General features: G+C 39.4%; 1 protein-coding gene and 1 long non-coding RNA gene across 2 annotated transcripts in view; one reads left to right on the top strand and one right to left on the bottom strand.

Annotated features, from left to right (window-relative positions):
- LOC115727596 (disease resistance protein L6-like) overlaps positions 1-20,591 on the bottom strand; it is an 82,822-nt gene that overhangs the window by 40,723 nt on the left and 21,508 nt on the right. The gene's annotated exons all lie outside the window — the stretch shown is intronic.
- LOC125313625 overlaps positions 1-20,591 on the top strand; it is a 51,555-nt gene that overhangs the window by 10,156 nt on the left and 20,808 nt on the right. The gene's annotated exons all lie outside the window — the stretch shown is intronic.

The following is a 20,591-nucleotide window of genomic DNA, read 5'->3' as shown; positions in this document are numbered from 1 at the left end:
AGCGATTTCATAACCCGAGCAACTTGACTTCGTTGTTTAGTCAATGATTAGGGAAAAAATTCAAAAGGATTTCCATCTCGCCTCTTAAGCGAAACGAGCTCCACGGATAGCTGATGTGGACCCCGTCTAAATGCCAAATAAAAAATTTATTTCAACATCTTTGAACAGTACATTAAAATAATTGTTGGGAAGGGGCGGGTCCCCCCAGTCGGCCCCCCCCCCCATGTGTCTCAGAATTGGATCTTTGTTATTTTGTTGACCCAGATCGGGGAACCATTTCTCTCATCTCTTATGAGAATCTATCAACAACATCAGATCGCGACCAGAGCACCGCAAACACAGTACAGAAATCCCTCATTCTTGACCTCCTTCCTAATTTTTGGTGCTTCCAATGGCCTCTCCTTCACCACCCGACGGGACTTATCACGTCTTCTTGAGTTTTAGAGGCCCCGACAGCGGCGACAATCTCGCCAGTCATTTCTATGGAGCCCTGGGCCGGGCAGGAATACACACATATTACGACCGCGAGGAACTCGAGAAAGGAGAGCGGATATCAGATGCGCTCTGGACGGCGATCGAGGATTCATGCATCGCGCTCATCATTTTCTCCAACCACTACGCCACTTCGCTGTGGTGTCTAGAAGAGGTAACCAAGATCATGGAGCGCGAGGATACCGGCAACCTCTATGTTCTTCCTTTGTTCTTAGGAGTGGAACCCAGAGAGGTAAGAGGAGGGAGAAAGGAGTACAAAATAGCTATTGATGGATACGAAACTCGGTGCAAGAATGGTACGGCGGAGGGCTTCAGTTCGGACGATGTGAAAAAATGGAAGAACGCTCTTGATAAAGCCGGAAACTTGTCAGGGTGGGTTTACAATGGTCGGTAAGCACACTGACTGGTACTCCACTTCAATTCGTCTTGTGCTTGGTATTTTACAACACTTATTTGTTTGTAATAACCGACCTCTCCCCTCACTCATTTTGCATTAGTAGGTTGATTTCTCCCTCTTTTCCTCTAGAATTTCGCTCTTTAAGAATTGATACTGACTATTGGTACTGTTTTTCAGTAAAATCACGTGGCTCGAGAACGGGAACCCTGACCAATCAGGAAGCAACGAATTCAAGTAGGTTTTCTAAAACTTATCTTTTAGATAAATTAGCGTCATTATGCTGTTTAAGTATAGTCCATTTCTATGCATAGTCGTAATAGATAAAACTGGGGACTGTTACTTTGTTGGTACAAACCCTAGAATAGGTTGTCATTCTACTCGCATTTTGAAAAAGTACAAAAAAAAAAAAATCATTACTCTACTCAATTGAAGTCTAGGAAATACCGTATTGTCTCAATACTGTTAATTTACTTGTATTAATATATGTATAGAAATAGCTCTGCAAATATAAGCCAATCCATAAGTCGTAATATGGAGAAAATCAAAGTAGGCGAACCAGCGTAAGATCGGACAGGTTGCCGACGGATCATGATCCGAAGCCCATGTTCAAACTGAGGACTGCAAAGTTTTGGAAATGAAATAAGTTGCGAGTTGACTCCCAACTTCTTCTCTCTTTTCCTGTCAGAGATGAAGCAACGCTCGTGAATGTCATTGTACAGCATATCTCGAAACTTCTGGAACGGATACCCTTGAATGTTGACGAGGATATAGTTGGCATGCTTTCCCAAGTGAAAAACGTGAAATCAATTTTGGATATGGGGTCTGCGGATGAAGTTCAAGATAGGGGTCTCATGGTTGGATTATGGGGGATGGGATGCACGGGCAAAACAACTTTAGCCAAACTCATTTACAATTCTATTTTCAAGGAATTTCAAGATGCCACTCTTATCAAAATTGGGAGTGATTCCATTACAAATTTGCAAGAAAAAATGCTACGTGCGTTAACACATGCAAAATTAAGAGTGAACAATCATCATGGAGGAATTGCTTTCATGAAAGATAGGCTTAAACGCAAAAAAATCCTCCTTATTCTTGACGGCGTGGAAGATATATGTGAGATAGATGGTTTAATTGGAAAGGGGAGCGCTTTTCTTAAGAATGGAAGTAGGATAATCGTTACAACAAGGAATAAGAGAGTGCTCCTCACGCGTGGCGCAACTATCTATGAAGTTAAGGCTCTGGAAGATCACGAGGCTCGTCAACTTCTTCGCGCGTATGCTTCTAGAAACGGAGAGGAAGAGATAAGTGAAGAACTTGTGGAAAGGGCTCTGCAATGCACTGGACGGGTTCCTTCAGCGCTGCGGGTGTTGGGTACCGAATTCTGTGGTCAGAATGATAATGATCGTGACAAAGCACTGAAAAGATTCGGAAGTTGGTCTAACGAATTCATCCATAATGAGCTTGAAAAAAGCCTCCATGAATTGAAGGATGATCCCACTACGAGAGACATCTTTCTAGACATTGCTTGCTTCTTCAATGGGTGGAATAGGAAATACGTTGAAGGTTTTCTTACCGTTCGTCATGTTAAGCGTATTAATGGCAACAGTTATGATGTCCTGGCTAGTAAAGCAAGTCAATGTGTAAATGCTCTCGTTGATAGATCCTTGATAACGGATGATAATGGAACCCTACAAGTGCACCCCTTGATTAAGTTGATGGGTCGGAAAGTTGCAGACGGAGAGGTTCCTCTTAATCTCAAGGAACGTAGCAGATTATGGTGCTGGGATGACGTCGCCAAGGCACTATCAGATGACGAGGTAAGACTACTTGATTTTATCATGAAGGCCTTCTTCTTCTTCTTTTTATTTATAAATTGTGAGATTGGACTCGAGTTGGATTTTATTTACTAGTTACAACAGAACCATTGTATTTTGTTTGTGTACAGGGGGGATATGACGTAGAAGCCATAGTGTGTGCCCCAGAAGAGACAAAAGAGCTGGAATATATTGATTCTAGTGCTTTTACAAGATTGAAAAAGTTGAGCTTCCTCATAATGATCAATGTCCAGGTCAAGACTTTTCTAGATTGCATCGATCTCCCTCGACAGCTAAGATGGTTTGAATGGCCGGAGTTTCCCGCCTCCCGGCTAAAATTTTACCGTACTCCATGGAACCCGGCAGTTCTCGCCGTTCGTAAAAGCCTGTCATCAAGAAACCAGGGGGAACCATGATTGAAGGGGCGGATGGTTTTTGGCTGCGTTCCAAGGAAACTTGGGCTAGAAAAGTGAACCCCAATTCCTAACGCAATGAAGACAAACCTCGTTCAACGGAGTCCTACTACTTGTCATGATTTTGTCTAAGGAGAAGAGAAGATGAAGTTGAGTTTCTGTTGTTTCTTCTAAAATTGTGTCGAAAATGACAAATCAACCGCAAACACCTTCCAGCCCTCTTAAACTTTTTAATATTTTTTTTAATTTCAACATCCAAATTTTTTTTATATATTACATTATATTTTATTTTTCATTTTTCCCTTTTCCAATACTAAAATATATTGTGAAACTAAAAGTCGCTCTTTATGAGTTCTTTCAATTTCCGTATCTTCATACAAGAGTGTCTTATATTGCCTATACGACTTTATTATACAACCACGTTCACCTATTATTCAATTTTCCGAAATGGCGTTCCTACCACTCATCCTACAAGTCTGATGTAATCTGAAGCAAATACAACACTAGACCGAAAAAAAAAAAAAAAGCAAATACAATAACTCATTGTCCATTTTTTCTCTTCTTTCGGGATTTTGAATAAAAGCTGCTAATTCGTCGGTTATTTTTTATCATATAATTTTTTAATTGATAAATATTTTTATTTAAAATATACTACGATGATATATGAATTTAGGATTGTGATTGTTAAATCGGTATCAAGAGAGTATTTACTAAAATGAGAAAAGATGTGACAATGACACGACAAGGAGACAAGGTGTGACAATGACGAGATAAGGTGCGACAACACACCTTAGACAAGGAGATAAGAAGCAGGAAGCAGATGCTAGTCCAGTCACACCACCGCGGGAAATACGCAAATCTCAACAAAATTTAACCCAATGAAATGAAATGCAAATGACATGTAGCCCAACGAAATGAAATTTTTGCTTCGACTTTACCAAGAGAAAGTGCAAAAGACAGAGCGTCTTTAGGGTGGGGACATCTCTTTTCATATTGCCGGTTGAACATGTGAGGCACTGAACGACTTGGACTAATTAATGGATCCTTAAAACTAAACTAGTATACTTACGCTGGTGTTTATTGATTGACTGGTCCTTCGTTGACCGACAGCTGTAACCACCACCGACCTTTTCATAATACCAATTATAACCTTCTCCTTTTTCAAAATAATGAACTTTTCTTGTGCCTTGCCATGGATTGATTCGTTGAATGCATCATGGTATGGCCAGTCGGTTGTGTTACGGCCCATCCTCGATCGAGGATTTTGCCGGGCCGTGATACAATTATCAGAGAGGGAAGAACTACTTTAGCCGCTGCAGATACCTTTCCTGTCCTCCTATGAACCGATATTCTGATCAAACTGATATTGCATCAGCTCATGTCAAACTGATTACGCAGCTTCATTTCATGAGACTTGTTGGGCATCCATCCAACTCATTGATTGATTATGCACTTGATGCACCTAAACTCAAGGTCAGTCCAACAAAGTTCAACTCATTCATCGACATGGAAGACAAAAAAGACATTTCCGACATTAGCCATTGAAACTACATTTACTCGTGTCGAACGTTTCGAAAAATGCAGGGGACAAAGCTCACTTTAACAATAGATTTTAAAACTAAACCTCCCATTCCTACAATCCCATAAATCAGTCCTTATACTATTCACAAGTTTTCACAATAACATCATATTCCCGATTTTAGATTATATTCTCATTTCAATTCATTTCCCAAATCAACAATATATACTTAAATGGAACTATCCTAATCTATGGAAACCAAAGAGAAAAAAAAAGCAATAAAAAGATAAAGATAAGTCATATGTTTTGTTGATTTAGAAAATGGATTGAAATGGAAAGGTATTCATCTACAACTGAATTTTATAGCCTTGTCGGTGCCCTTCGATACCTCCTAATCACTCGACCCGATATTTCGTTTGCTGTCAATGAATTATCTCGGTTCATGCACAAGCTAACATTAAACCATAGGTCTGCCGCTAAACAAATTCTTCGATATCTTAAAGGAATCATATTCTATGGGCTTCACTTGCGGCGACATACAAAGCCCATTTTACATGCCTATTCGGATGCAGATTGGACCGGAGATTCGGATGCATCCGACTTCATTGTTTATCTTGGCGCCAATCCTATCTCTTGGAGCTCTTGCAAATAGCGGTCTATTGCCCACAAAAGCCAAATATAGAGCAGTTGCCGCTATCTCATCGGAATTACTTTGGATTCAAAACTTGCATACCGAACTAGGAATGCAATCACTTCAAACACCCACGATATACTGTGACAATATTAGGGCCACTTATGTGTGTGCCAATCCGGTCTTCTACTCTCGCATGAAGCATATTGCAATTGATTACTACTTTGTTTGTGAGCTCGTAAAAGATGAATAATTGAGAGTCTCTCACATTTCCACACATGACCAACTAGCGGACATTCTTACCAAGCCATTATCAAAATAGCAAGTGCAAACACTTCAAGCCAAGATCTGCATTTCCGACGGAAACTCCATCTTGAGGGGGCGTATAAGAGAATTAAATTGTCCTCTGTAATTTCAGCCTGTCTCATTATTGGTAATAGCTATCAATTAGTTGAGATTTTCTAGCTCACAATTAGTTGATATTTTTTATATATCGGTTAGTTAAGATTTTCTCCATATTTTTAGTTGTTGCCATCCTTGTACATGTACTATAAATATCTTATAATTACAGCAATGAAAATCATCCCCAAAAAATATTCTCTCAATCTCCTCTTTTAAGAACTAAATAAAGCTGGCAATTGACATAGAGATCTATTTGTGTCTCACTCAATGAACAACAATTTGCAACAAGAGAGCTTGGGCATTGGCCCCACTGTGCACTCGCAGGGGTTTCTTATTTTGTCTTCATTTTATTTTATATGTTCATTTTACCGGTTTCATTGGACCACCTAGGAGCCGGACTGGATCGATGGTCCAGTCGATCCACGGTTCCAGAGACATTCATTCCGGTCCACGGTTCCCGAAATTAAGAACCGGTATCATCGATCCGATCTACAGTTATTGAGGGAACCGGACCAACCTAGATCATGCCCACCCCTACCCTTTAGGTTGTATTGTTAGCCCCAACACATATCGTCATATGAAGGGCACATGATTGTTCGTAAACATGGAAGAAAGCGAGTCGTGTGAAATTTTGTACCCGATTGTGGTGATCGACGAAGGTCCAAGCAATGTACGGAAAGGCACTATCGAGAGAGGAGAGATTAATAGGTGACCCTCTAAAGAGCTTTAGAAGCATTATCTACCCAAGAAGGAGTACACTTTACAAGTGCCGGAGAATACAGCACATAAGAATATGAAAGTATAAACCACCCCTACCCCAACATGGACCGGCGAGTGACACAAGGGGCCATGGACTATGTGCCCTAGATAAACACCAGATCAAGACACTCACAAAGAGTGGTGACACTATTTTGGGTAGTGAATAAATGACTCTGAATGCAAACTCAAATCACGATCGGTTGAGCTTACAAGACACAAGTAACTCCTCGAAAAGGAATAAGCGTCACCCGGGCAGTCCACAAACCTCCTTGAGATCGCCTCGAGAAGTTTGCAGTAATCAAGCTGATTAATGGGTTCAATAAGGGAAATTACAAATTTCTTGACGCAGATTTACTTTTTTTGTTTTGTTTTTGTCAATAACTTCCCATCCCCTGTGAAAGCATAGACATACCGTCAATGGTAAATTACGTTCTCCTACGACCAATTAGTAAGAAGAAAATGGGAAAATCTATACCACAAATTCCAAATGTTATGTGCTAAATGTGATCCATTCCTGCATTTTTCAATTGAATCAATGAAGTCCTATACATTTATCAAAAAGTGTAATTGAGTTTAAACTTTTTAATTGGTTTAATTGATTCATAAAATGTTTAATAAAAATGTAATTAAATCCTAAACTTACATTGAAAATTGCAATTTACGTATGCCACGGAAGCAATATTTTATGGCATGTATGCAATTTTAGGTATTAAAAATACAACAATAGCCCCTAATTGTATATTTTCAAAAAAAAAAAATTAAAACTTAATTGAACGAGTTACAAGATTTCTTTTTAACTGCACAATGAATAAGAGTACCAACGTGTTAAGGTTAAAAAATGTTACACGGTTACATTACCAAGTTAGAGTCTTCATTCAAATGAAACAAATATAGCATGTGCTATTTTCATAATTTGCTTTTGGGTTGCTATGAATTTTCCCGATATGTTGTTAGAATATCCCAAGTACACAAATCCCTTTGCTTAAAGCCCCCCAAGGGGAAGGGGTTATATAAAGGCACGCATGAAAGCCATTCTACTTCTCTTTCAAACCTATTTCTAGAATAGAAATTCGTTTGATAATGTAATTTCATTTCTCTATTTCTGAATCAAATTTTTAGTCTAGATATAGGTTTGAAATAGAAATGAAAAGTAGAAATTTTACACATTTTTGTTTCTGAAACAAAAATAGAAATAAAAATTCTTCTCATCGCTCACTCTCTCCCTCTCACGTATCTCTTGCCATTCACAGGTCGCGGACGATTGGCAACCTTAGGCATTTTATGCCATTATATGTTCCGAGAACAGAAATTTGGTGTCGACGTCAAATATATTTGTTTGTTCATAAACTCATCCATTAATAAAAATAGAAAAATCTATTTATGTCTAGAAATTATTGGGAAAAGAGTGGTTATTATTGACGCCTTATGTAACAGTAAAATTGCATCTCCGTCTTGAACTCACTGTGCAGATTTAGGGTGGGGTAATGCGTCCTTAAGATCAACCGAAATGGGAGAAATCTATTTAAAACAAAATTTGTTTTCATTTTAAATGCGTCAGGTCTATTTGGGGGCCCGTCCAACTCCTAAATAGAAAAATAAATTTATTTCGCCATCCGCAGATCGTACATTAAAATAATTATTGGGAAGGGGGTGCGTTCTCCCCCACTGGCCGCCTCCCCCATACATGTCTCAGGATTAGATCTCCGTTATTTGTTGACCCGAAAAGGCATCTGCGGAGATCGGGGAACCATTTCTCTCATCTCTTATGAGAATCTATCAACAACATCAGATCGCGACCAGAGCACCGCAAACACAGTACAGAAATCCCTCATTCTTGACCTCCGTCCTAATTTTTGGTGCTTGCAATGGCCTCTACTTCACTACCCGAGAGGACTTATCACGTCTTCTTGAGTTTTAGAGGCCCCGACAGCCGCGACAACCTCGCCAGTCATTTCTACGCTAATCTCGTCGAGGCAGGTATACACACATACCTCGACAGGGTGGAACTCGAGAAAGGAGAGCGGATATCGGATGCGCTTCCGAAGGCGATCGAGGATTCAAGCATCGCGCTCATCGTCTTCTCCGAGCGATATGCCACTTCGCGGTGGTGTCTGCAAGAGGTAACCAAGATCATGGATTGCAAGGTTACCGACGGCCTCGTTGTTCTTCCTGTGTTTCTCCATGTGGATCCCAGAGAGGTAAGAACAGGAAGAGAGAGTTACAGAACTGCTCTTGATGCATACAAAAAGAAATGCGAGGATGGTGAGGCGGTGGGCTTCAATTTGGGGGATGTGGATAGATGGGAGAGAGCTCTTAATGACGCTGGACAATTGTCGGGGTGGGTTTACAATAATGGGTAAGCAGACTGGTAGTCCAATTCAATTCGTCTTGTGTTCGCTATATGTACATCACGTCCTTTCGTTCTCTAATTTGCAGCATTATACCGTCCTTTTGTAACAATTTTTACAACACTTTGGTACTGTTTTTCAGGTTCTTGACAAAGGTCAAGGAGGGGACCCCACCCGAACTTGAAAGGAGCGAGTTCAGGTAGGCTTTCTGGAAATTATCATTGAGATAAATTAGCGTCGTTATTCTTTTTAAGTGAAAAATAGGATAATTTTATGCATAGTCGTAATACTCCTTAAGTAAAACTCTGTTGTCGTTCTACTAATACATTTTGAAAAATACAAAAAAAAAAATCACTATATTGTCTCAATACTGTTATTTCACTTGTTTTAATATATGTATGGAAATAGCCCTGCAAATATAAGTCAATCTTTATGTCGTACTATCGAGAAAATCAAAGTAGGCGAACCAGCGTTTAAGACCCGATAGCCGATGGATCATGATCCGAAGCCCATGCCTGTTCAGGATGAAGGTTCAGGATGACGTTCAAACTGAGAACCGGAAAGTTTTGGAAATTTTGAAATAGAATCCCAACTTCTTCTCTCTTCTCTTGTCAGAGACGAAGCAGCTTTAGTGAGAGACGTTGTACGGCATATCTCGGAACTTCTGGAACGGATTCCCTTGAATGTTGACGAGGATATAGTTGGCATGCATTCCCAAGTGGAAAACGTGGAATCAATTTTGGACATGAGGTCTGGGGATGAAGTTCAAGATGGAGGTTGTTGAGATTATACGATCGGCACATAGTGCTGCCTATGCAAACCATACAACTCCAGTATGTAGTGCTACTGATAGCTCCAACATTGCGTCTTCAACCAGGAAGAAGAGAATGGTTTCAACCACAAATAAAGAAGGAGTTTGTTGAGCTTGACAACTTTCAGTTGTTACGCAACAGTGTTTTGTTAAGTAGTTTTTCCTGTTGTAACAGAAGACTTGTAGTAATAGCAATATATAAAGAAAACCAAGTGTGAGGAATGGGTTGAGCTCTCAGATGAAGAATGTATGACGTTGAGCATCTAAGCATCTACTGGTGAATGCAATGTATCACCTTTGTTCTCTGTTTTACCTGTGTTCTCTTCTTTCTTTTTGTGCATCATCACTCTCAATTCTTTCACAGAGGTCTCATGGTTGGATTATGGGGGATGGGACGCCTGGGGAAAACAACGTTAGCCAAACTCATTTACAACTCTATTTTCAAGAAATTTCAAGATGCCGCTTTTATCGAAATTGGGAGTGATTCCATTAAAAATTTGCAAATAACAATGCTACGTGCATTAACACATGCAAAATTAAGAGTGATCAATCGTCATGGAGGAATTGCTTCCATGAAAGAAAGGCTTAAATGCAAAAAAATCCTCCTTATTCCTGACGGTGTGGAAGATATAGACCAAATAGATGGTTTAATTGGAAAGAGGAATGATTATCTCAAGAATGGAAATAGGATCATCGTTACAACAAGGAATAAGAGTCCGCTCGTCGATCGCAAAGCAACTATCTATGAAGTTAAGGCTCTAGCACATCGCGAGGCACTTCAACTTCTTCGCACGTGTGCTTCTCGAAATAGAGAGGAAGAGATAAGCAAAGAACTTGTAGAAAGGCCTTTGCAATGTACCGGATGCGTTCCTTCCGCACTGCAGAAGTTGGGTTCTCACTTCCGTGATAGGAAAGATACAATTGTCACATTGTAGAAAATTTCGAAAGTTGGTCTGACCTAGACATCCATAAAGAGCTTGAAAGAAGCTTAGTTGGATTGGATGGTACTACGATAGAAATTTTTCTAGACATTGCTTGCTTCTTCAATGGGTGGAATAGGAGATACGTCGAAGGTTTTCTTGGCGTTCGTCATGTTAAGCGTCTTGATGGCCACAGATATGATGACGGGGCTAGGAAAGCAGAGAAATATGTAGATGTTCTTGTTGAAAGATCCTTGATAACAGATGAGAATGGAACCCTTCAAGTGCAGCCCTTGATCAAGTTGATGGGTCACAAAGTTGCAGACGGAGAGGCTGCTCGTAATCTCAAGACAAGTAGCAGATTATGGCGCTGGAATGACGTTAACACGGTACTATCAGATGACGAGGTAAGACTACTTGAATTTATCATGAAGACTTTTTTTTTTTTTTTTAATAATTGTGAGCTTGGACTCGAGTTGGATTTTATTTACCAGTTACAACAAAACCATTGTGTTTTGTTTGTGTGCAGGGTAAATATGACGTAGAAGCCATAGTGTGTGCGCCAGAAGAGACAAAACAGCTGGAATATATTGATTCTAGCGTTTTTAGACGGTTGGCAAAGTTGAGCTTCTTCATAATGACTAATGTCCAGGTCAAGACTTTTCGAGATTGCATCGATCTCCCTAGTCAGCTAAGATGGTTTGAATGGCCAGAGTTTCCTGCCTCCCGTCTAAAATTTTCCTGTGCTCCATGCAACCCGGCAGTTCTTGCCGTGCGCAAAAGCCTGTCATTAAGTAACCAGGGGGAACCATGATTGAAGGGGCGCATGGTTTTTGGCAGCATTGCAAGGAACTTGGATAAGAAAAGTGAGCCCCAATTCCTAAGGCTATGAAGACAAAGAGAGCATTTTGTATGCGGTGAGAGTGAATGATTTGCAACAGGTCGGTGAGGTCTGACATTATTCACAAATGGGGTGTACAAGAATTGTATGAGACACAATTTTACTCGAGTGTTATCCCATATCGTGAAACTCTACCTTAACTCACTCAAAATGTGGTCAGTTTATGCCTGTTTCATATTAAACCTCGTCATTTTGTCATTTGATGTATAGATAAGCACCTTTTTTTATGAAGTTACCCATCTCGATGTTACTTCTATTTGAGCGGGTTCGAAAGCTGAAGCTCCAATACTAAAACATACCGTGACACTAAAAGTCGCTCTTTATGAGTTTTTCCAATTTTTGTATCTTAGTACAATTGTGTCTTATATTGCCTGCCCGCCTTTATTGTACAATCATGTTAACCTATTATTCAATCTTTAGAAATGGCGTTCCTCCACTCATCCTACGAGTCTGATGCAATCTGAAGCAAATACAACAACTCAATATTCATTTTTCTCATCTTTTTGCGCAGAAAAGAAGAAACATAGGATTTTGAATAAGAAGAGGTGTGACAATTGGGTAAGCGGTGATTTTAAAAGTATCTAACTACAATCATCTTTGGGTCATCAGCATATCTACACTACATGTCTAAGCGAATCTTTTTAATATCCCACAATTTCAGTTCTTTTCTTAATAAAAAAATAAACAGTGCTTTCTTTTCCTTTTTGGTAATTTTCTGATGATGTTAAACGTATTTTAATATGAAACAATTAAATTCGCCGATCAAGTATGGCTATTCAAGTTTAACATATGGACGAAACCGCGTTCGATGTGCCAACCCAACATAAATTAAAGGGAGATGCTAGCCTGATAACTTGATAGATCATTCAATTATTTCTAACCACACGATATCTCAATTAATAAATGCTTTTTACAAGACACGTGATGACGGTATGTGAATTTATGGTTGATATAATACCGTCCTTGATAGTATTATCGCTAAAGTATTTCTCCGAATTAAATTGACCTAATGTTGGTAGGGATAAACGGTTTCGGGTTCTTTACGGGTTTCACATGGAACCCGGAACCTACTCGTCAAAACAGGTTCCTCATTTTTTAGAACCTCGAACCTACCCATCATATCTTGGAACCTGAAACCTACCCTGTCACGGGTTCTAGGATCGGTTCCAGGGTACTCGAGAACCTATCAATTTCTTTTATTTTATTTTATTTTTTCATTTTTAGTTAAGCAAAATAAGAATGAACGCTACAATATCTAAGAGAAAGTAGAGGCGAGTGGTTTTAGATTCCGTACAGATTACATTTAGAACTTGAAATCAATCCATTTAAACACGTTTATCATTTTTTGGAACTTGAAATCTAAAAATTTGTTTGGCTTTAGATTATACACTCATCATCGGACGCCATAGAATATTGTAGGATCGTGCAAAAATATTTACCAAGAAAAATATAAAAATTTATTTCAAGATCGAGAATCCAGGTTCTAGGTAGCGAAACCTAGGACCTACCCACTGAAATAGGTTCCTCAATTTTTGGAACCTAGAACCTACCCTGCATACCTTGAAATCTAAAATCAGATCGGATCCTACATATTCCGATTTCAGGTTCTCGAATCTACTCTGGAATCTTTCCCATCCCTAAAAGTTTTAGCAAGAAGCAGGAAGCACATGCACCGTGTTCGATGTGCCAAGTGAAATGAACAGGGGCTCACTAAACTCTCTTTTCGTGCATTGTACGAAAGCGCCGACGCCTTTGTCGGATTCCTTTGAAAGCTTATCCAAAAGGTTCGGTATAGTGTGAAGAACCTGTCCAAATGCACATGACGACGCTGCTGACGCATCCGCCATATAAATGTGTATTTGACGTTTGAAATAAGAAGCAGGACGCAAGTGCTGGCCCACCACCGATGACCTTTGCGGATGGCCAAGTAAATTTACGCCCATCACCTTCTGCTTTGAAGCAGAAAATCAGTTGCCAACTTCCTTGCACAGAGGGTGAAGATGGACGACTTTCTGGACCGAGGGCAGGTGAAATGCAAATGAAATGTGATCCGACGACGAAATGCAATTCAACTTTCATTTTACCAAAAGAAAGTCACAAAAAGCAGAGCGTTGTTGGGTTGAAACAATCGCTTTTTATATCGTCGGGTGACTGTAAGAGAGCCAGTGAGTTACTTGGACTGATTAATGTATCTTTGATTAAAATAGTATACTCACATTGGTGTTCATTGATTGACTAGTCATTTACTGACCGACAGCTGTAATCAGCACCAACCTTTTCGTAATACCAATTATAGCCTTCTCATTTTTAGAAATAATGAACTTTTCTTGTTGGAATACCTAAATGCAATGTCATCTAGGCATTGTAATCCGACGATTCAATCGTTTTGCCATTGACTTATGCACATTAGAACCAGGATTTTGACACAAAAAATCCACTCACGAAGTTTTGCTTTCAAGTTGGACTTTCTAAAAATCATCAAGACCTTTTTCGTGAGTAGTTTTAATGTAATTTTTTCATCGAAATTAAATCCGACGCTGAAATACCTTTCAATATATCCAGAAAGATGTTCTATTAGAATTGAGTAGACCGTGAAATGACTTATATGTATACATGGAGGGACCAATAACCAAATCGACGAAGGATGATGTGAAGGGTCCTTGGTTTATTTTGGATAGGAAAATAACTAACAAGAAATTTAAAGGTGCGAAAAAGTAGAGACAACCACGTGCTGCCATGTAAATTGCAGGAAAGTAAATAAAAAGGTAAATTTGCCAAGAATGTTGAGTTATGTAATTGATTGGGGGCTTTATTGTGTGGTCTGCATTAGAAGTCTCGATTGCATTTGTTCTTTTCTCCTAGCTCTTGCAAAACCTGGGTCAGCTTGTTGCAGTTATGTGGAATTACAAGGCAGACAGGAGGATGGAATGTATAGCTTAACTGTGATGTTACAAGCTTCTAAAGGGAAACCTTTGAAGAAAATACTGCTAAAGATGGCTTGGAATGGGGCACTTTATTTCATCTGGAGGGAGAGAAATACCAAAAGCCTTAATGATAAGAATCCTAATTCTTATGGAGTTCAAAGCATATTGTCTGTGGTTGACTCAAAGTTTATGCGATTGTCACGGGCCGGTGTTCAAACCATGACCGTGCGGCTGCTCAGGGTTGTTTGGGTGATGTTTTGCCCGAGTCAAGCCTTAGCCCGAGGATCATTTAATTGCTCACAAACGTTCGAACATAGAGGGACGAGAGGGAACTGATAGAGATTGAATCGTGGCAGAGTAAATGAGAGTCTATTGTACTAAGTTGTGTGTACAAAAGGTGATTTACAATGTGGAAGGAATGCGCCTATTTGTAATACAACGAGGACTTTGAACTACCCAGTTTCGTCCTTTTCTACTCATCCTATTCCCCTTGTCTTGCATTGTTTGAGTTCCCCTTGCTATGTCCTTTGTGGTTTGTCCCTTGTGGGACTTTTGGTCTCTCCCATGGGTGAATGATGGTGTGGAAAACCCCCAAGATCTTCTAGAAGGCCTCTTGGAATGTAAGGGGTCGCGTGCCCCTTTAGCTGCCCGCTTGCTCACTCGCCTGGCCGTGCTGTCCGCTCGGGTCGTCCGCTTCATGGTTCACGACGTCGTGCAGATCAGCCATTGGTCGATGCATCGATTCACCCCGTTCATGCTTTGCACCGTACCCTGCATCGTGCTGATCATGCCTTGGATCATGCAGTGATTCATACACTGATTCGTCTGCTCGGCGATCTTGGTCAATGCTCAGCCAAGTTGGAACAATGCTGGTCGATACTCGCGCCCGACCATGGATTGATTCGTTGAATGCATCATGGGATGGCCGGTTAGTTGTGTTACGGCCCATCCTTGATCGAGGATTTTGCCGGGCCGTGATACAATTATCAGAGAGGGAAGAACTACTTTAGCCGCTGCATATACCTTTCCTGTCCTCTTATGAACTAATATTCTGGTCAAACTGATTACGCAGCTTCATTTTATAAGACTTGTTGGGCATCAATCCAACTCATTGATCGATTAAGCACTCGATGCACCTAAGCTCAGGGTCATCCAACAAAGTTCAACTCATTCATCGACATGGAAGACAAAAAAGACATTTCCCACATTAGCCATTGAAACTACATTTACTCGTGTTGAACATTTCGAAAAATGCAGGGGACAAAGCTCACTTTAACAATAGATTTCAAAACTAAACCTCCCATTCCTACAATCCCATAAATCGGTCCTTAGTACTATTCACAGGTTTTCACAATCACACTGTTACCCAGATTTTAGAATATATTCTCATTTCAATTTATTTCCTAAATCAACAATATATACTTAAATGGAACTATCCTAATCTGTAGAAACCAAAGAGAAAAAAAAAGCAATAAAAAGATAAAGATAAGTCATATGTTTTGTTGATTTAGAAAACGGATTGAAATGGAAAGGTATTCTAAAATCCGTACAATAGTGTGACCATGAAAACTTTTGATTTTTTGTCATGGAATGTTGAGGAGTTTGATTAAACAAATTGAAAGTTTAGAGACTGGATTGAACATTTAAAAATAATTTAATAACTATATTGAACGAATTGAAAGTTCACTATTGACATTGCACATTGAGTCAAAGTTTGAGGACTACTTGTATTATTTTCCTAGAATATTTCGGCTCATGGTGGTCTCTCACCATCTTAAGAGAAAAGCAAATTGGACACAGAAGATGGGGGATTAAGGTCACAACTCAAACTTATCTTCTTGAAGTACAGAGCTGCAACCCAATGGGCACATCTATTAGCTTCACATATAGTGAAGCCAAAATCAAGCTGAGCAAAAGAAGAAACCTCCTGCTGAATGTCTTCAATAATATTCACAGCCTCCAATTACTTCTGCTTCCTGGGTTCAGGATATCTCCATCCACTGTCTTCGAGTCCATTTTTCAAAAGAATCTTATCCCACTCTTTTGAAAACAACACCCCATTCCAAACTGCTGTTGCTTCTGCCTCTTCAGCACTAGGATCTGAACTCTCTTTCCAATCCCACCAACAAGTTTCCCCTCCTGGTCTCGTGCAATTATGCCAACCGCAGCTTCATGAGATTCTGGACAGAATGAGCCATCAAAATTGATCCTAGTGACATGACAACACCCTCTCCTGGCATCCGCTGCTTAACAGGAATTTGATGACTACTTACTTCACTCCCCTTCTTTACTTTCATCTGGTTTGCAGTAGCACACTCTTCCATAGCTAGCTGGATCTTGCCAATCAGTGCTTTCTGATCCGGTAATTTCCCTCTAAAAACACAGATTGATAGGCAGATGGTGTTAGCAACAGGACGTGTGAGAGTGTGGAACAACCTTTGCTCTACGAAAGGTGAACAAACTATTGAACGTGAGATGTTTGATGATTGAATGGACCTTGCAAATGGCGAACAAGTTATTGGACGAGGAATATGTCAAAATATAAGGACCTTGTGGATGGGGAACAAATTAGCAAACTTGCAATCGTCGAAAGGGTTTGGATGGATCAATAGAAAACAAACAAACTAGAGGACATGAAGACGTCAATGAGCTTGGACGAACCTTGAGGATGGTGTCGAAAAGGGTAGATGGACCAAGTAGAAGATGAACAGTCTACAGAACATAAGGACGCTAGTACCTAAACGTAGAAGGAGAACAAAGCTTGGGGATGTGGAAAGTGCAGTGAATTTTGCTACAGACGCAGTAATAGTTCCACTAGGAGAGAGACTACGATCCCAGAGGGAAGACCGAAACTCTTACCAATTTAACTAAAATCGCATTGGTGTTTTATAGATGGTCTCAGGCGTTGGAATTCACCAAAAAAAGGGACTAGAGAAGTTCAAAACAGTTTATTATACTTGGGCAGGCAACAGAGGATGGCAGACTACTGCATCTTCTCATCAGCCTCACAGTAAATCGAAGAAAATATCAGTGTTAACCTCAAGGTGGTTGCACAAAAGCCAACTGGGTTTAAAAACTGCAGTGCTAGGCTTGATGCGCCTAAGCAAAGATATCAGCGATCTTATCGATGCTGGTGTCGCAGGAAAATGTGTTATGCTGAGGCGATTCGACCTTCAAATCAGAATGAGAGCAACCAAGATTACAGATTGGCTCCGCACCTACACACAAAGTGCATGGAATGAGTGAGCAGCACACTGAAATTCCTAGTCTAATTGGTTGATATTTGTCAAATATAATTTCTCCACAATCCCCTCTTGACTTAGTTGGTTGATATTTGTTAATTTTAGTGTTAATTGAATTCGATGGTAAATGTGAGCAAGTCTCAGTAGTGGGGTGTTAAGACATTGTGATGATTTGACTTGTATTGATGAGTTCTTACATGTTTAAGATGTGTCAGATTGATTTCCTTTACAAGTGGTAGCATGTTGTATGTGAAAATGACAAAATTGGGCTTGAAGTTATTTTTCTAATTTTGACGCTTACTAGGTACACTCATTTGTCGCCACATACTGCTCATACTCACATTTCGCTGCTTATATTCACCTTAGTCATGTTGCTGCTTATATTCACCTTATAATCACCAACCACTGCTTATATCCATTTGTACGATATAATCACTTACTACTTATATCATCATGTTGAGAATAGTCACTTGTTATTCATATCCACTTGCTGAGTATAACTACTTACTGCTCATATCCACTTGCAGAGTGAAACCACATATTGCTCGTATTCACGTGCTAAGTATAACCACATACTACTCATATCCACTTGCTAAGTATAACCACATACTGCTCATATCCACTTGCTGAGTATATTCACTTGCCCATAATACCCACTTGTCGAATATGACCATTTACTTTTTTATGACCCGGTTGCTTGACTAAAGCCTTTTATTGCATCAATGAAAGCATGGCAAGAAAAGAAGGAGGGTATATGTGATGAAGTGCATGTAATTGATAGTTTATCATTGAGTGCATAAGAAATGACAAATTTTTTAGATGTACATGGCGATTGTTATGAAATGAATGTGAATGATGTCATGTGGGGAAAACATTTTCCATAGTCAATTCCCTTGTATGAGTATGTGTGAAAGACTCTAGAGTTAGCTAGATATTCTACCGTCAAGAGACGAGTCTCTACAAGGTTGAAGGGACATGAAAGTCCTATAATTTACACGCAATATGAGTTGGCTTGTGTAAGTTTGTGTTGACCATCAATATGCAGTCGTGCATCGATGTATTTATCCTCGCTAATGTAGAGGAGGCCTGTGATTATTGGGTTGTGTGGCGTGGTACAGAGTTATTTATGATGCCGTCCCCCATGAATTGGTGAGCGATGATACCCCGTGTGTCGAGATGGATACTAGCTAATGACAAGTATGAACTCAACTATTTATATTACTGAACTTCTTGACTAGTATGAAGTCACAAATGTGTGTATTGGTGAGCTTCATGACAAGTATGAACTCACCTATGTATTTCGGCGAGCTTCATGACCAATATGGAATACATATTTCTTATGTGTAGCAGTGAGTCACTATGTGATATATGTGCATAGAGAAATAATATGTCATCCACTTCCATTTGAAATAAATAATCTTATACAATGTTGTTAATGGTTTCCATTGGCATGTCCCATTAGGAAATACTAGTGCATTTATTCATTCAATTTTCTTCTTGTAGTTATTTTGTACTTATCTTGAACTCTCGTTATTTGCTGATACTAGATTGAATGATAAAATGATCTCCTACCTTACACTTAGAGACTCCATTTAGTGGGCTTCGACTCACCTTTTACTTTCATATTTGTAGGATGGTCCCCCCGGACATGACAAGGGTATGAGATGAAATGATGATGGAGGCCATCAACCCTTGAGTTGGATGGTGGCTTGGTTAATGTTTAGGCTCGCTTTTGATTTAATATGGGTATAGTGGTGCTTTTATAATGTATTGTATTTTTCAAACTGTACAAAAATGGTAAATAGAGTTGTTAATATAAAGAAACGTACGTATATTACTTAAAGTCATGTGATTTCTTGTTTGGAACGTTGTGAAAATTTTGTCGCTTTTCCACATGTGATTACTAATTAAAAGATATAATTAAAGGACATGCGCCGTGTGTGACGTTCTAGGACGTCATACAAGAGGCCATGAATTATGTGCCCTAAATAAACCAGATCAAAGCACTCACAAAGATTGGCGACGCTATTTTAGGTAGTGAATAAATTGTTGAATGACTTCGAAATGGAAATTCAACTCGCGACCGGTAGAGCTCCAAAGAGCTGGTGTAAGAAATAAGTACCTCATCGAAAAGGAATAGGCGCCACCCATGCAGTCCACAAACTTCCTTGAGGTCGCCTCGATGGTAAATCACATTCTCCTAGGACCAAATAGTAAGAAGAAAATGCAAAAAATTACACCATATATCCCAAATTTTATGTACCAAATGCGACCCGTTTCCTAAAGTGTAATTGAGTTTAAGCCTTTAATTGGTTTTAAAAAGTGCAATTAGAACCTAAACTTATATTGAAAATTGCAACTAACATATGCTACTTAAGTAATATTGAAGGACACAGGCAATTTCAAGCATTAAAATTCATCAATAGGACTTAGTTGCACATTTTGGAAAAAAATTGAGACTTAATTAAACCAATTAAAATATTTAAAAATTAATTGCATTCTATTACAAAGGTTTAGAACTTTGACACATTTTTCTCTCTATAATGAATAAGATTACACACCTGTTAAGGTAAAAAAAAAAAAAAACACTGCACAGTTACATTACCAAGTTAGAAAAAATATTGTTTGAGCTAGGGGTGAGCGGTTCCAGGTTCCGGATAGGTTCCACCTGGAATCTGGAACCTACCCGCTATTACAGGTTCCTTATTTTTCGGAACCTAGAACCTACCCTCTATACCCTGGAACCTGGAACCTACCCCGTTACGGGTTCCGGATCCGGTTCCAGGGTACCCTAGAACCTGTGAATACAATTCGCTTTGCATCAAAATAGAAAAAAGAGTCCAAAATATCCACTTCGGAGGAAATGCCAAAGCCTATTTATAACAATTTTCTGAGCATTCAAAAAAAGTCCAACAATCTGGGAATATTTTTGAAAAGATCAACACCACGTCCCACATCAGTGCATGACAAGAAAGATCTTTTTCTTGAAAGGCACCCAATATTGAGGACAACAAGCTT

This window comes from Rhodamnia argentea, chromosome 1, assembly GCF_020921035.1.
Source record: "Rhodamnia argentea isolate NSW1041297 chromosome 1, ASM2092103v1, whole genome shotgun sequence".
Lineage (NCBI taxonomy): Eukaryota > Viridiplantae > Streptophyta > Magnoliopsida > Myrtales > Myrtaceae > Rhodamnia > Rhodamnia argentea.
The sequence above is the reverse complement of the archived record's forward strand: the minus strand, read 5'-3'. Positions and strand labels throughout refer to the sequence as shown.